The sequence below is a fragment of the Rhinolophus sinicus genome, chromosome 18 (assembly GCF_057876585.1).
Source record: "Rhinolophus sinicus isolate RSI-liver-muscle chromosome 18, RSI-T2T, whole genome shotgun sequence".
Classification (NCBI taxonomy): Eukaryota; Metazoa; Chordata; class Mammalia; order Chiroptera; family Rhinolophidae; genus Rhinolophus; species Rhinolophus sinicus.
The window spans coordinates 2,796,080-2,814,566 of NC_142518.1; the positions used below are offsets into that span (position 1 = coordinate 2,796,080).

At 43.7% G+C, this 18,487-nt stretch overlaps 1 protein-coding gene across 8 annotated transcripts in view; it reads right to left on the minus strand.

The window, feature by feature from the left end:
- NLGN4X (neuroligin 4 X-linked) overlaps window positions 1-18,057 on the minus strand; it is a 278,121-nt gene extending 260,064 nt beyond the window's left edge. The window contains exon 1 of one of the 8 annotated variants that reach the window (XM_074323442.2): window positions 17,345-18,057. The gene's annotated coding sequence lies outside the window, so the exon portion shown is untranslated. Of the gene's footprint in view, window positions 1-15,101; window positions 15,245-15,476; window positions 15,679-16,476; window positions 16,585-16,797; window positions 17,072-17,344 lie in introns of those variants that run through there. The other 7 variants (XM_074323448.2, XM_074323443.2, XM_074323449.2 and 4 more) reach the window with 7 other exon arrangements.
- Window positions 18,058-18,487: the final 430 nt, after the last annotated feature.

Genomic DNA, 18,487 nt, shown 5'->3' on the forward strand with positions numbered 1-18,487 from the left:
CTTAGAAGGACGTGAGTGATTTGCTTGGAAGCAATGGACTACGGAAAGGGGACGGCTGTGTGACTTGCCAATGGAGACACCTGGTTCAGCAAGGTGGGCACAATCCACATTCAACAAGGCAATGCCGCCTTGAAAGGATAACAAGAAGGGCAGTTTACCTTTGTGTGTTCCCTCCCCCAAAACACACACCCCCGTCTAAAACAGCTCCCAAACTCCAACCGGGGGACGCTTCACATGATACCTCAAAGCTATTAAACTCATGAAAAACAAGGTCATACAAGTGTCACAGACTAGAGGAGACTTGAGGACACATGACCGCCAGATGCAATGGGGTATCCGGGGTGCGATGCTAGGTGATAAAGGGGCATTAGGTAAAAAACTGGTGAAACAGCAAATAAAGTGTGGGGGTTAGTTAACAGTGATGTGTGGGTATTGGTGCCTTATTTGTGACAGGTGTAGGCCGTTAACTGGGTCCGTAATAAACTGCAACTCTGTATTATCTTTACAATTTCTTGGACATCTAGAACTAAAAAAGAAATGAAAACAGCATTTCAAAAATGCCCTAAAGGAAAACCAAAAGGTTTCTATTTTGCAGAATTCGTCAGCGTGGAACAACAGACTTAGTGTTCTGCCTCCAGTAAGGGGGGCGGGGGGGGGGTCTGCCGGCTTCTGACCCCAACACTTCCCATCCAGTGAAATACTCACATCCTGCTTTGAATTCTGCAGAGTCAAAGCCCCAACATACACAAGCAATGCAACAACAAAGTTAACAATTTAAAATGCCTCTCACTGGATTTTTTTTTTTTTTAAAGGGTTCGTTTCAAGTGCATTTACTTTGAAGCATCCTGGAAATACGGTGAGTCTCAGACACCAGAGAGGGCTTTCCACACTGCTCGAAGCTCAAGTTCTGAGAAGAGGAAGAGAGAAGCACAGAAAGCCCTTGACAGAGCCGCGGGGCTGTTTGTCAAACAATCACTAATTCCCAGATACACAGGTTCCATCTCAAGAAGAGCCATGACACTAAAATAGCCCAGTTTCCTCAGGTCTCCATCACAACAACCCATTACGCAAACACAGGGGGTCAGGAATGAGCTGTGTAGATACATCACATAGATTACGCTCATAGTAAATCAGCAATTTCTTATCCTGACCTCTGTTTCTCCTTGGTGCAGTCCTTTAATGCAGATAAATCGTCATTTAAAAAATACCCATTTCAGAGAGAACGGACAGGTGCCATGCAAAGCCCTTGTTGTGTGACAAGACAATCACAGACCTGCCCTGCCCTCTGAGCTGAACTTTCTGTGTCACCTGCTCTCATGCCACACAGTTAAGACCTCAGGGTTTACCAGAAAAAGGGGCTCCTTGCTGTTTGCCCCCAAAACCTCTTGGCTGTGTTGACATTTAGGTGATGGTAAAAGTTTCTTTCCTCTAGGTTGCATCTCACGGGACTAGAAAGAGAGACAGAGAAGTGGGATCCATTTGTGTTTGCAGAGATGAAAAAAAGGTTCAAGTTCCCTCCTTGGCCAAAGCCTTGTGGGGAGAGAGGAGAATGCACCCCTGAAAAGGGTCCATGCGCTCTTGAACATGTCTGCAACAAGGCAAGGCGTAGTAAATCAATGCAATTAATTAACATTGCAAAAAATGGAAAGATACTGGATTCTTACAGATAATGATGAAGAATCAAATTTTTTAAAAAAAGACCAGAAGCAGGTAAGTTGCTTTCCTAGAAACCAAGAGAAGAAAAAAAAAAAAGAGTTCCAAATAAGAAGTTTTACTTTCAATGTTGGAGGTGTTTTTTCTACTCCCTCCCCGACTTCTTTTCATCGAAACGATTTGTCTTTAAAGCTCTGCTACATGTTAATGAAAAGTAGGTTTTTGAACCTCTAATGGTGTGCTTTGCTGTGTTAACCCACTGGACAATTCCTCCGACTTGGTATGCTTCTCATAAATGGGCAAAAGCAGATGTATCAAACCCTGGAATTTCAGGCCCTGCGTCTTCATTTCAGAAACAGTGTTTAAAAGTACTGACCAGCCACTTGGGCTGAGATAAGTCATTAAGCGCTTTGTGACTCAGTTTCCCTGTGTGTCAGTGAGGGAATTCGAATGACCACTCAGTGACTTTCAAGTCCTAACAACCTGTGACTACCTTATATTTTAATGTTGGTATGAATATCCCAACCCACTATATTGTATTTCTTTTTTCTTTTTTTTTTAATTTTATTTTATTAAATTTATTGGGGTGACAATTGTTAGTAAAATTACATAGATTTCAGGTGTACAATTCTGTATTACATCATCTATATATCACATTGTGTGTTCATCACCCAGAGTCAGTTCTCCTTCCATCACCATATATTTGATCCCCTTACCCTCATCTCCCACCCCCCACCCCCTTTACCCTCTGGCAACCACCAAACCATTGTCTGTGTCTATGAGTTTCTGTTTTTCATTTGTTTATATTGTATTTCATAGATGCCATTTAATAATCGTTTAAGCACATTTTTATATTCCCCGAATTAAAAGTGGGTAACAATGTATATATGTTCCAAGATTCAGTGTATCCTACTCCCCGCTAAACTGAAACGGCTACAAAATTACATCGTATATACTGGAATATTGTTCTGAATTCGGAGGGAGGATTTCGTTTTCTAGTAGGTTGGGAAGGATACCAGAGGAGGAAAGGAAGATGAAGGAAGGCTGCCTTCCATTCTGATCTGCTCTGGTGACACCCAGGCCCAGGGAGGCCCAGAGGGAGCTCTCTGCTTGGCCCACCACAGCTCGCTGTGAAACAAGGTTAGGAATTCCTGCTACTGCGTAAATTCCCTCTGGCGAGGGGCCACAGACTAGCAAGTTCAAGCGAAACCAGGAGAGGTGATGACCACCGCCTGGGAACAATATCTTTGAAATTGTCATGGCAGCTGTTTCAACACCTGCAAAACCGGGCCAGCCATCTAAGTGTGACATTTACCCCTGAGCCCCAGAGGGGCTGCAGGCAGGTGCTTGCGTTTTCTCTACATTAAACAGCATATTTAGGGGAGGTGGAATTTATAGTTAAATATAATATTAGAGCCCCCCTTCCTTTTCAGTTTTCTTCTCCTTAAACTACTTTTAAAGAGAAAAGGTAAACACATTATCTTGGAATGATTTAGCACTAGAATTGGAATGGTCAAATTTGTCATTATAAGCAATACATTTGAACTTTTTTTTTTTAACTGATTGTGTTAAGGTATTATTATACAGTAACTGTCTTTTTAAAAATATTCAGGAAGATACGTTTCCCAATAAAGTAAATTATTTACATATATGCAAATATGTGTGTTTATGTAATTTATGTCTATATAATTTACATATATAAATTATATGTTATTACATATATAAATTATTATGTATAAAATTATTACATAAATTATATAAATTTATGTAAGTAAATTATATAGACATATATAAATTATATATATATATATATATATATATATATATATATATATATATATATATATATTTAACCCAGTCACATCCAAATTAACCAGAAATTGTTTAGCTCTATGAATGCCCAACATGTATCCTGTTTTATACACATTCGTACAACTAAACGTTTTTTGTTAACTTGGATGTAACTAGATTAAGTAACCAAAATTTTTTTAACTCAATATACAAGCTTATTTATGAAATTTTCATGTAATATTGATAAATTTTAGCATCTGATTCCTTGTTATTCATCAAAGGGAGACATTTCCGTCAATGTAATTATCACATACATTCACGGACATTACTTTATCTTTGAAATTGTCACGGACCCATGAATCATCATACAACGCCTTCGCACAAATTCAGTGATTCAATGTCTGAATTACTATGTTGGCCTCCTAACGCACTGCTGCTGGAGTTCCATCTGAACTTAAATTGGCAGAAGACGTTTGCTGAGATGGCATTTCCCCAGGTTACAAATTATCACAGCCCTCCATCTTTATTGTTTATACCAGCTTTATTGCGGTATATTGCGTAGGATAAAATTCACCCACCTGTCCACTGTCACAGACGTCGGTTTGTTTTATGGTGTAACAAACTCATATTTCTCCCACTTTCTGCTTTGCCATTCCAGTATCTCTGCTGTACACTTTCTTTCTCGGCACACGTAGCTACTATTCAACATCAGTGTAACTGTTACATTCCTTCCTCATCTGTGTTACTGTACTTCTCAGCAAGGAGAACTGTCTCCTGCCTGCTGGGTTACGTTTCAGCTGCTAGCTCTGAGCTCTCTGTGCTAATAGGCAACACAAATCCCAAAGTGAGGTCTTTTGGGGTTTATTGCCTTGTTTTTGGTATTTGATTTTTCATTTTCAAAATGTTTTGTCCACATTTCGATGATGCTGATTCTCTAACGGTATCAGTGGCAAATAATTCTCTGGCCATGCCCTAAAACTAGTCCATCGTAAGCTTGGCACGTGGGTGAATTCACAGTATGTACACACGTTGATGCTTCTTTCACAGCAAAAAGATCAGGCAGCTGTCTATTCCCCAAAGTTCTCTTATCAAATATCTGTATCTTTCCTCATTAACCCTAGTAGCCTGTCCTACTGAAGGCACTGGAACTTAACAGGGTATCGTCTCCATCTGAAAATTATATTGAGCAAAAAGGCCCTACTGATTTTTGCTTTTAACTGTTTTAAAAATATTTATGAACACTGCATTAAGGTATTTTCCTTAACATCGCTCACAGGACATGTGAGATTTCTCACACACACACACACACACACATACACACACACACACCCCAGAGGGAGACAGTGAGATTCTGGTATCTAACTTCATTGTTCTTAATGATAAGAGTCAGGTGTATTTTTATTGGGCCCATCCAACCCCCCACACTTACGTTTTACTGCCATAAAGAGGTACGAAATGGCAAGGTCGTTTGGGTAATATAGGAAAGATACACAACATAGTTTTCGTAGACTTCAACAAATGTTGAATAAATGAATGGGATACAAAAGAAAAAAAAGAAGAGAAAATTCCAACAAGTTCATTTCTCCAGATTACCTTGGCAATTCAAACACTTGAATGTAACCTTAGGTCTTGGTAGCTATTCTTTCAGGTCTCCATCAATAAAACATAATAGAAGTATTCTCAACACAGGTCTGCGATGATTAGTTATGTAATTTGGTTCACACTCCTTACAAAGAATCTCAAATTATCTGTGATGTTTCCTGAATCCATTAGTGGGGGCTTCTCAAATCCTTAATGCGTCTGCTTTCAGCGTAACATTTAAGAGAGGGGTATAACACAGGAGATTCTCCAAAATCATTGGATCTGGGAGCTTCTTTAAGAAAGAAGCTGATTTGGGAATCAGTCCCATCAATTACTACCTATGATGTTTTCATATATTTTTTTTTTAATTTAAATTTTTAGAAATTTTTTTCCCCTGAGACAATGCAATGTTTACTTTGTATTCAAGCAATCCTGGCTCACCCATATGAGTGACACTGTCTATTACTAAGCTTGTTTCATGAAGCAAAAAGACCATAACTGGCTGAAAAATAGATTATCTGAGAGGTAGTGGTTTGAGACAATCATCTGTGATTTTACAATCTTTGACATTCAAACACATTAGAATTCAATGTATTGTTCATGCCTTCAAAATGCTTTCTTGCCGTTCGACAAGTGTTTGTTTTGTTTGTTTGTTGATTTTTATTAAACTGTTCTTTCCTGACTATTTCAGCCATCGCTCTATCTAGTCATCTTTATATTTCCTTAAATCCTTTAAGGACGTCTGAGATCTCATCACTCACCCAAATTTATAAAAGCTACGGAGAGAGGGAGAGAAAAAAGGAGGGAGGGAGGGAGGATGAAGGAAAGAATCCGTAATCCATCCCACAAAATAAGAAGGCATGATATACCGGGGAGGCCAAAAAAATGTATACAAGTGGACACTTTGGTCAACGTGGCTCAAACAGTAGTTCGCCGTCATCGGAAGTGTCTGGGCGCTGATGGGAACCACTTTGAGCACCTCTTGTCATTGCAGAAGTGAAACGTGACTTGTATTTCTCTTTTGTTATTGGTATATATTGCGTATTACAATTTTAATACAGTTTTTTCCCTTTGTTAAAATGTGTATACATTTTTTTGGCCCCCTCTGTATGCATGAACTAAATACCCTAACAACGTTCTTATAAACATTCACACATAGGTAGGGATTTCTGAGAGCAGATCTATGCCTAATTCATGTCTCCATTTCCACGACTAACTTTGCCTGCAAAACTATGACTGGTAATACAGTACGTGTTCAATAAAACTGATGAATGCCAAGAAAAGTGCATGAAGAACAAACTCTTGCTGGATTAAGAGCATAGTTTCCAGAAAAAGATAAATATACCTTAGCCACCAAGTTTCCTTCCTGCCCGGGCTAAGGACCTCCGTTTCTGAACCTACCATATTGCCTCTGCGTCTTGAGCAAGACCACACAAGTGACCCGGAGAACAGAATCTATCCACAGTAGGCAAACGGATGCTGAGACAAACGGCCATCACCACCGCCACCACCATGCTCATGGTGGACATCATGGATTGGCTGTGGCATCTTTCCTGCTGAGCGCCACACAGCCTTACACAGACTCTGCCTATCCATCATGGCAGGAAAGATACATGGCTCCACGTATGTCCCCAGTGTCGTGAGATTTCTAGACTTGTTCACAAAAGCACATGAAGTATCAATCAGTTGTATTTCAGTGAGTACAGGACTATGTGTGTAGCCACAGTGATAGTAACAGCTCTTCTACACTGAAGGGTGAACTTGTAGTTTCTGTGGACCATTACCATATATTGCCGTGTATAATGCACACGTTTTAGGCCCACTTTTTTATGTGAAAAGTAAGGATGCACATTATATGTGGGCAGTACTAATTCCATAGCTATATAAATGATTTTAATTCTTTTATTTATGCTTATGAGCTAAAAGTGTAACTCTAGAAATCAATAACGATATCCGTATGCAAAATAATACCCTGGAATACAATCATCTGTTTTGTTGAACTTACAAAGAACTTGTAATGAAAAAGAGTTCTTGGCCTTCTATGATGCGTAAATATCGTAAATTGTTACCACTACATAAAATTTCTTGTACCTTGTATCTGTTCTTAGGTTTCGTAATTATTTGTTACATAAAATTCCTTGTACCATATGTTGAAAAAACAAATGCTAAAATTTCTTTGTAATACAAAAAACAAGTACCTGAGTATAAACAAATAAAACATTGAATTAAAAAATTAAAATGAAAGATTTTTTTTCCCCTGAAAGTTGGGGCCAAAAAAACGTGGGTGTGCATTATACACGACAAAATACAGTAAATGCAGATACTGTGCGCCAGCCTGGAAATCCACTTATCACCTATGGCAGTTTCTTTGGGAAAAGGTGCATTGGTTTCTTTGGGAAAAAGTGACTATTAGTCTATGTATTTTTCTGTGTAACTATGCATCTATCATCTATATTTTATGTTATATGAATTATATATTTACATTACTTTTACTTTTATATATTTATATTAGTTCATTAGATATGTTATATACTTATATACAATTATGCACAATATAATACATAATTATATTAATATAATACAATATATAACTAAATGAACTTTTTTTGTTTTGTGTCTATAAATATATGTATGTATGTATATATGTATATATATATATATACACACACACACATATATATATATATATATACACACACACACACGTATATATATATATATATATATAGGCTTTCCAATGAATTATGAAAAATAGTGAACTCAGATAACGAAGGCTTCCTTCGTCAGTTATATAAGTGGTATATAAACGTAACGATCATTAGGTACATATCCCTTTAAATGCAGTGCAGCTAGTTTAGATGATGAAGGCTTTCTAGAGACAATCTGCCAAGAAAACTAATATATGCAAGAATAGCTCCCTGACTGCCCTGAGCCCACTGGTGTCTACATACCAGCACATTGAAGTGTCAGAAACCTACGTCTGTTTGCACACTTGGAATGTGTAATCAGAACGTGTATCCGGTGGTGAGTGGTGAACCCAGGTCAGGAAATGGTCCCCACGAATCCCTGTCTGCTGTGGCTATCAGCTACCGTGTTTCCCCAAAAATAAGACCAGGTCTCATATTAATTTTTGCTCCAGAAGATGCATTAGGGCATATTTTCAGGGGGTATCTTAATTTTTTCATGTACAACAATCCACATTTATTCAAATAGTCATGTCATCTTCTTCTGGAACATCGTCATAATGTACTGAATGCATCCGTCTGGCTGACGATCTTAACTGGGGCTTGTTTTCGGGGAAACACGGTAGGCTGTTTCTGAATCTCCAGGTAGGTCACTTTGAATCAGGGGTCTAGCTTGAATTGAAACGCAAAAGCAGTCAACTCTGCAGGGTAAGAGGGACCAAGACCATAAAGAGACTATTGTGAGTTTCTCATCTTTTGTGACTTCGAGCTACTCGGTGTTGACTGAAAGTGAATGCTGGGTTTGTCCACAGTGCTGAGAGAATGCTGCTGGCAACTGCGCCAGAAGTTTTCAATGGGAACAGTCTCTCAGCAGACCTCTTAGGGCACCGAGAGAAAGAAAGGCATGCCTCTCCTACGAGGCAGATAAAAGGGTTATGAGGTTCCCTTTTCTCCACTTCCTCACCAGCACTTGTTGTTTGTTGATTTACTGATCATACTTATTCTGACAGGTGTGAGGCGACTCTCATTGTGGTTTCTATTTGCATTTCTCTGATGATTAGTGACGTTGGGCATCTTTTCTATGTCTGTTGGTGGGATTGCAAATTGGTGCAACCACTACGGAAAACAGTATGGAGGGTCCTCAAAAAATTAAAAGTAGAACTACCTTATGACCAGCCATTCCACTCCTGGATATTTATCCAAAGAAATCCAAAGCACTAATTTGGATAGATACAGGCACCCCTGTGTTTACTGCAGGGCTATTCACAATAGCCAAGATGTAGAAATAACCAAAATGCAGAAGAATACACGACTGGATAAAGAAATAGTGGTCCATTTATACAATGGAGTATTACCGAGCCATTAAAAATAAATAAATCTAACATGGCTGGACCTGGAGAACATTATGCTAAGTTAAATAAGTCAGAGAAAGACAAACACCATATGATCTCACTTATATGTGGAATCTAAAGAACAGAATAAATGAGCAAACAAAACAGAAACAGACTCATAGATAAAGAGCAAACTGATGGTTGTGAGATAGGAGAGAGGCTGGGGGATGGGTGAGAAAGGTGAAGGCATTAGGACGTACCAATTGGTGCTCACAAAATAGTCCTGGGGGTGTGAAATACAGTACGGAGAATATAGTCAATAACGTTGTAAAAACTAGATATAGTGTCAGATGGGTATTGGACTTATGGGGGGATCACTTCATAAATTATATAAATGCCCAACCACTACACTGAATGCCTGAAACTAATATAAAATAATATTGAACGTCAACTATAATTGAAAAGAAATATATATGTGTATATATATATATATGTGTGTGTGTGTGTGTGTGTATATATGTATATATGTATATACATATATACACACACAGAGGGTGACAAAAAATGTATGCACATTTTAAGAAAGGAAAAAACTATTAAAATTGTAATATTCATTATATACTGATAATGAAAAACGAATACAAGTCACGTTTGACTTCTGCAATTACAAGAGGTGCTCAAAGTGGATCCCATCAGTGTAATTTTAATAGCTTTTTCCTTTTTTAAAACGTATATACATTTTTTTGGCACCCTCTGTGCATATATATATATATATATTCACGTGAGGTAAAGTCGAGCATATAGTCAATGGTATTGTAATAGCTACATATGGTGTCAGAGGGGTAGCAGAAATGGTGGGGTGATGACTTGTTGAGGTGACTTACAAGCTAATCACTAAGTTGTTCTGCACACATGGAAGTAATAATAAATCCATAAATATACAATGGAACGTGTAGTGCTATCTTAGCACTGAACGAGATTCAACATACATGCGGAAGAGATGCTTTCTCGCCTCTAGACTCCTATGTGCTTCTTTTTTATCTGGCTCGGTTTCACTTAATCACTGCCTGTTGATAGTTCTTTCATGGCTGAACTGGAATTTTAAGAAAAGTTAAATAGCCACCTTGCATTTCAAACAGAAAAGAGACAGCGTGGGGGAGGACGAGGAGGCCGGCCTTTTCAAAAGGGGGCTCAGTTTGGTTCTGCGCAAGTTGTCAGTTTGTCTATCGTACTAAGCAACACGGTACAATCCTGTTGGATACGAAAGGGCAGTATTTTATCACACCTACCCTACAGACGATTCCGCCCTAAGAAAAGTTCCTCAACTCAGAAGAGAAAGTTTCAAGGGCACTTAGAGGACATGGATGCTTGCCCCGAAACACACACTTAGATCTCACTGGGAATGGCTGGCAGGCCCCTCACAGGGAACGGACATCATGAACTGTTTAAATATCAGACAGGTTTGGTGGCGGGAAGGAAAGGAAAATGACTAAGGCAAAGTCACGTTTTTCATTCTGGTATTGTGTTGTGTGACTTTACCTAATGTGCTGCAAAGGCTGAGAGAAACAATTTCATGGAAGAAATAGCTGTTGGGTGTGGTGGTGTATATGGGCACATCTAAGTATTAGACGTACACAGACACACACAGACACCTGTCAACTCTTACCACGTGACTTTAGACTATGGGGGCATATATCTGAGAGACTTAGAAATAAGCAGGTAACAATCACATAGTAGTTTCTTTGTAAAAAAAAAAACACACAAAAAAAACACATGCATTTGTTTTCATCTTCCCACCTAGCCCAGTCACAGAATGATACTTATTTTTAAGTAGGAGAAATGTGAAAAGAATAAAGCCACTGAACGTCAGAGGGCTCTGGACCAGCCCCCGCCCTTGTTTCTGAGTCCTGGATGCCGCTGGCTTAGGCACCCAAGCTGGCTGACCATCAGGGTAACGGGATATGCATCCCTCCCAGAGTTCTGACCCAAACACTGGTGATATTGAAATACGAAACAAGGAAAATGACACCACCTACACACACCCTCCTGGCTATCAGAACACAACAAAATGCAAATATAAACGTCAACACACCACCATGCCTCATGCCAACCACGGTGCCAGTAACCTTGGCTTTTAAAACATCCACAACCTTATCAAGGAAGGCAACTGTGTCCAAGTTTCTTTTCTTTTTAAGGTAGAAAAAAATCCGAAGGGAAGTTCCACACTCCAAAGAAATTTACTTTGCAAAATATGTGCACTCTGCCCTCAGCCACAAAAAAAAAAGAAAAAGAAAAACAAAATCCACAACCAGACAAAAATAAAAATGTAAAGTGAGCCTGGATGAGGGGCTGCCTGCAGATATCCCAGAATAGTCAAATTCACAGAAGGTGAGAGTAGAATGGTGGTTGCCAGGGGCTGGGCTGGGAGGAAATGGGAGTTATGAATCAATGGTTATAAAGTTTCAATTAAGCAAGAAGAGTAACTGTATGGATCTCCTCCCCACGCCAACAATATTGCCCTGTCTGCTTACAAATTTGCTAACTCTCCAGTTACGTGTTCTCACCATAAGGAAAGAAAATAAAAACATACACCAGGGATGATGACCTTAGGATCCATGGTCCCCTCATCCAACCAGGTATTAATTATTAGCCTCTAGAAACCAATACCATCTCAGATATCAACACACAGAACCAAGAAGGCCCACTTGTAAACCAAAACCATCACTGTTACTGTAGCCAATCCCTATTGACATAACATTCGTGTTAAATAAAACCACCCAAACAAAACTCGGGGTTCCTTCCCCACGTGTCCAAAGGGCTGTGAAACTTTCATTCACATTATCTTGAAATAAAGATTTCTCTCCTTGACATTTCCTCTAGTGGGCCCTGAAGCGTTCAATCTTTTTCCTTTCCTTCCTAAATTATACGGCCGTCAACTCGATGCAACCTCATCTGACTACCTATGTGATGTGTGTTGGGGTTTGGTTGGTTCATTCAAGCACCACTTCTGAGAGGGAGGAGAGTGGGTTGGACCACAGAAGAGGATCGTTCTTGAAATTTAATTGGCCAATTTCCACAGGCAGGTGGCACTCAGGTGTTCCACAGGTGACCCCAGGTGATCAAATGTCTGAAGTCTGAAATTAGCACCCTCATTGGGCTGGCTACCCTCCACTACCAACCTTCTCATGTGCTGATTTTATGAGCCTTTTATCCAGTTTTTGTTAAGTCTAACACCGCACAGAGAAATCCTTGTAATGCACATTCATTCAAGGCCCATCAATGGCCAACTTCTGGGTGGTACCACTTTTTTCTTCTGCCTTGTTCATTTGTGTTACTCTGCCCCACCCCAAGAAAAATGAGGCAGAGTGTCCCAGCCTGCCATTCACGGAGCAAAGAACAGTGGAGGCTTTGAAAGGCCAAATGTAGGTTGTTTAGAGAAAAATGACAAAACTGGAAAATATTCATGGAGTGAATGGTCCATGAATGGTCGCACTACACGACCCATGACCTCACTGACTGGACCCACACTTTTTTTTGGGGGGGTCTTCTGTTTCCAGATCCTCACTTTCCCTCTTTGACTGGGCAAAAGCTGTCTATTTGATTTGAAACTGGTAGCCGACAAGTTTCAGTCATGAGCTTGTGCTACCTAGAAGGCATAATGTAAGAATTCTTTAACTCAATGAAGTACCCATGAAGTTCTTCTTCTGAAAAGATACAGTATCCAGCAAGAAAAAAAAAAGAAAAAAGAGCAACTGATTTAAACTAAACCCTGAACAGACTTCTCCCATTTGGGAATCAAACTCATATTGTTAAGGGTAGAAAACATTATATAGAAAGACTACAATCTGCTTTCCACACTCAAAATCTGTTCCTTACACTTGACTTTTCACAGAACTAAAATCAGCTCTCAGCAAGTCTGGAACTTACGTGTGTTTTTAAGCAGATAAGCCGAGCGTGAGAGGGAGGGTAGGAAAGATTTTAAAATATTTTCACATCCTCATTTCAATTGAATGAAATAAAGTCCATGAACAAGTTGCATTTTTGACCATATGCGACCACGTCACAAAGGTTTAAAATATGGGGTACCATTGAAAATGGAAGCACGTGAAACCAAGGGCATCCACCCCGGCCCTGGCACGTTTACTTTTGTGAGAACCCAGTGACAGATTGGGGGTCCTCTGTCCTGGCCTTACGATTTGTGCTGTGCTCTAGTCTCTAGGCATCGAATCACTCGATTCTGAAGAGTTCTTCAAGAGACCCTTGTACATTCTGAAAGTCACGTGATGTGTAGTCAGTGAGCACGCTTATTGTGCAAGGACCAGTTTTCCACAAATTACTGCAAAGGGAAAAAAATTTTAAAGGCCAGGTTCAGAAATTAAAACAAAACAAAACACCACAACACAAAACCAATACACTTATCATTAGTCTGCACTCCAGGTCAAAACAATAATAATAATACCATTGATATCCTCGCTTTTCTCCACCTTAGTCACTTATCAAGTATCTTTTCTGTTTAGATCTGGGTAAAAATTAGCTGGAGTGCTGGCTGTAGGGCCAGTGCACATTCAGCTTCATTTTACATAGAAATAAGGTACAAAGGACAGCGACCATTCTTCCACCCAAGAAAAATATGTCAAAACACCTGAAAAGAGGCATCAATGCACAGCCATAACTAGGAAAAACCAATTATTGTGTCCCTGCTCAAATTCATGCTGGTTTTCAAAAAATAATAATAATAAAATACAAAATAAAATCTCTCATTTGAAGGCAGTGATTTAAAACTGATCAAGTAATTTTCCACTTGCTACAATTGGCCGTGATTATTTTCTTACAGGTCAAGACACTCTTTGAAACTGCCTCTCTCTCTCTCTCTCTCTCTCTCTCTCTCTCTCTCTCTATTCAACTACACTGCCTTGGGTAATAGAATATTGAACTTGTAATCTGAAAAACATATATGTTCGCAGAGGCCTCAGTGAAATTCTTCTGTTCTTAATTTGGGGATCCATTTTTTAAATCCCCCTTTTTTTCCCCCCTGGAAATCAGGGATGGATGTAAGTGGGTGCCATGAGCCCACCCCCACCCCCACCCTTCTGCTCCATCTACAGGGGGAAAATTATCCTGACATTTTCGGGATTACTGTCAACCTCTTCCCACAGCCAGCTAAAGGCATGAAAGAATTCTCCACTCCCCGAGCCTGCCCCCCACCAAAAATGCGGATTTCTGCGCAATCTGATCATTTTTCTGGGCTTTGCCATCCTCCAGGAAAACACGAAGCATCTGTACTCCAAACAGAGGCTCTCTTTTAGCAGCTGATGTGGCTTTGTTCTGATAGTCAGGTTTTTCTATCCGTCCTGGCCGCTGCATTGCCAGCTGAAGCAGGTACCGACCCTCAATTTCTCAAGCATGCGCTTCCACGGTGCCTGCAGCACGCCTACACAACCTGGAAATTCTGCCTTATCAGGATAAGTAGGTCTCCCCCAAACTTTTTTTTTCCTCTCGTTTTCTCCTCTGCGTCCCCTCAAATCATGGAAAGCTCTGAGTCTGAGAAGGGAGCTGGCTCGCACCACGTCCCGTGAGAAAACGCTTAGACGCCAGGCGCTCATGAGGTTGAAACCCTGCCACCAGTGGATCCCCTTCAAAAGCATAGGCTATGAACACATTAAACCGTCTGCCCCCTCCCCAAAAGACCAAACGGGGAAAAAATAATCAAATCAAATCAAGAAGACCCCATGCTACCACCTCGTGGATTCAGCTCGCAAGGACAGCACCTGCTTATTACTTGGATAACCCCCACTCATCAAACCTCACCCCCAAATTTAAGTTGGGTCCAAAGGAGAGCTTGGGATCGGCGGTCCTCGCGCACCCCAGACTCGCCCACGCACTGGGTTTCGGTCATTACGCGCGCACCCCATGCGGGCTGAAGCTCCAAGCCGGGCGCACGGCGGGGGCCACCCCACCGCCACCCCTGGACCCCCCACGCTGCCACCTGCACCCCCCCTCCCCGGCCAGCCCCGAAACAGCAGCCCAGTGGCTCCGAAAACAAATAAAGAGAGGCCCACACCTGCTACTCGGTTTAGAGGACGGAGTCAGAGAAAAGGAAACCTGCAACCAAAACAGAAGGGGAAAAAAAAGAAAAAGAAAAAGAAAACCGCCGCGAAAGGGACAGGAGAGATGCAGAGGACGTCCTCCGGGGTCCCTCCGGGCGGGACATCCGTTCCCAGGGTGGTCCCGGCCTGGCCACAGGGCTACGGGGGCGGTGGAGGGACCCCCGGCGGCCGCCCCCGCCGCTCCAGGAAGAAAGGGCGCTGTGTCTGGCGGCGAGTAGGCGCCGGAACGGTGCTCCCGGGCCCAGGACCGCGCGCCCCACGGGGCCCCGAGCCGGGGGCGCAAACCCCGGAGGCCTGCCCGAGACCCCCGCGGAGGGAACCCCTCTTACCGCTTCTCCGAGGGGCGAAGGAGTCCGGGCAGGTCGGGGGCGGGGGCGGAGAGGACAGGGGCGTCCGGGAGACGAGGACGCGAGTGCGCCCGGGGAGGCGGCTGGCGTCCTGGAGAGCGGGAGGGGGAAGGAAGAGCCGCGGGGTGGGGGCGCAGGAGGGGACCTCGGCCTCTCCTCCCACCGCCAGCCCCGACCCCCGCATGCTCTGCAGCCCAGCGACACCTCCCACCCCACCCCCACCCCCGCACCCGCCCGCGCTTCCGCAGCTCAGGCCGCGCGAGTGCTGGCGCAGGCCGGGGGCGCCTCGGCCGCGGCTTTGGGGAGGGGGCGGGACTCCAGGTAACTTGGTCTCGCAGCCCCTCGCCTACCCCCATTGCCCCCCGTCCGCAGGCTGCGGGTTGGGGGGCTCCTGGTTCTCAATTCTACCCGCTGGGGTGGGAGGGGGCCAAGCCAAGCCGCGCGGGAAGGGGGGCCGGGAGGAAATCGACCCGGGAAAGCGGGTGTGTGTGTGTGTGTGTGTGTGTGTGTGTGTTTGGGGTGGGGGGGAGGTAATTAGAAGCGCGGGACGGAGGAGAGCTTTGGGGTGGGGGTGTTATTTGTTAGGTTGCCCAAAGCAATGGGGTGGTCCGCATATTGGAACAGACTCCCCAGCCCCCACCACGGCAGGGGACTGGCCGGCGGTGCGCCCGGCGGGCTCGGCTCCGGGGACTCGGGCTCTTTGGGCGCCGGCGGAGGCCCGCATCCCCTGAGACCCGGATAGGGCGCCCAACGCCTGTCCCCGCAGCTTCCAACTTTGTGGTCCTCCAGGAAAGCGGGCAGCTCGTGCTGCGTGCCCCTCGGAACGGTCCAGGCCAGACCAAAAGGCTCGCGAAGAAGGAAAACCATCAGCTAACCCCGCTTCCGCCGCCTGGCTCGCCGCTAACCCACACGCACGGGAAAGGTGGGGGGGGGGGGGGGCGGTAGCCCGCTCCCCAGCTTTGCAGAAACAGCTCTAAGCTACCGTCATTTCGTCTTCACCCGGGGTCTCCGGCGCGCCTGGGTCGCTCCCCACCAAAGCCCCGCGACGTCCTAATGAATCACGTGTATTAATTCGTGCATCACACAAGCCGTCATCTTATCCCAGGCCAGCTGGGGAAGGGGGGGTCGATTAATGCAACCCCGGCCAAGCCTGTTTTCCTTTTTCCTCTCTGGTTAACCCCAAAAAAGCAGCACCCCAGGAAGTGGGAGCGGACAGTTTCCTTAAAGCAGAAGAAGCGGGGGGTGGGGGGGTGGGGGGGTGGGGGGGTGGGGGGGTGGGGGGGGGGAGCCCCGGGTTGCTCACAGTTTCCAGAAGTCCTGCCTTGTCCATCTCCAGCCCTGGCTTGCAGAGAACTGGCGCTTTGCTCCGTCTCTCCCTGTACTGCAGATATATTTTTTCCCTCCTCTCCCCGCCACACTCTTCTGTTTATTTGTATGTAAGACAGTGCTACTCTGTAAACACATCACACACGGCCCTAGAACCGTTCAAATAGCTGATTGCAGCAAAACGCTCCCAAACCACCAGTGGTCCCATTTTTTTTTTTTTTAAGTCCAAAGGGGGAGGAAAAAAAATGAAATGTTTCTGTCGAGATATGCATGAAGCTTGCACAAGACACGCCGTCCATCTACGTAGGTGCACCTTCCCACCCACACCTAAGAAATGGAGCGACAGATGGGAGAAAGTGCTGTCCAGATTTTCAGAATAAAAGGGGGGGAAATGTCTGATGAAGTAAAGCGTCAACGTTTGCAGCGAGCCTTGTCATCTTTGGCTGGGCAGCTCATACAAGTTCAAATATTTGAAAGGCTTCAGAAACAAATAACCCAGAGACACATGTTAACACAGCACCTACCTTCGCCGCGGAAAAACTGCACCAGCTGAGTGTTCTTTTTATGCATCCAGGTTTCTCTAGGAGACCCTGACGAGGGTGCGATTTGGCAGGATGTCTTGAGAGCAGGCGTCTTGGCTTTCTGCAATCCCAACTAGATTCGCTCCTCCAAGGGAATGTGAGGATCCCGCCACACCGCCTTTTGGAGGAAATTCGTGGTTTCTGTTGTAGATCGTCTTAGGCTCGCACAGAGGGAACAGGACAGGCAGAGCTAGGTCTGAATAAGAGCTCTGTGCTAAGGCCGGGAAGGGAGAGACGGGTCTGCAAGTAAAGGAGAGATTGAAGAGAGTGGTCCTAAGACTCGCTGCTCCCCCCTCTGCTATTGGACCAAACTGAATGAAATTCAGGAAGACAGCAGCCAATAGATGTCCGCATTCGGCCCCATCACTACAGAAACCACATCCACAGCTACAAGCCGATGCAAAGAGCAGCTAATCCCAGTGCAAACCAGCTGTAACCTAGAGATTCCCCGGTGGGTGCCCCGGTGGTGAAACAGGTGAGCACCCCACACGGAGCCACCATGCCAGAGGCGTGCAGGGAAGCTCGCCCTGCATGTGTCTGCACTCTGCAGAAACCCTGCACACACAACACGCTGCAGTATTTGCAAACGTCTTTAACTCTTTGAGGTCACGCTCCCCAACAGGGCCAGCACTGGGGAGCTATTCCCCGTGGTCGGGCTGACAAATGTGTTACTCTTCCCAGGTGGTGCTGTGATTTTATACCAGGGAGCAGTATATCCATGGGGGCGGGGAATAGCATAATTAGAATAAAGATCTGTAAAGGACAAGATTCTCCCGTCCGGGTGATAGGTTGATGGTTTTTGTTTGTTTCTTGTCTTACACGGTAATGGTTTTGATCAATACGATATGGCTGGTGTTGTTAGGATCGGCCAGTGGTTTTTAAATATCCCCCTTGACTTTGGGGATCCAGGAGTTGATGTTTTCCAACCAATATCCACTTTGGTCATATGACGTGGTTGGTATTTATCGTTGGGTTCGAGAGAGTAGGCGTTACATGGGCAATGCCTGAGGTCCTCAGTTGATACATCAGGGAACCCGGTATCACGTGTGGCAATATGAGCACAGGTGCTAAAACTAGATTGCATGA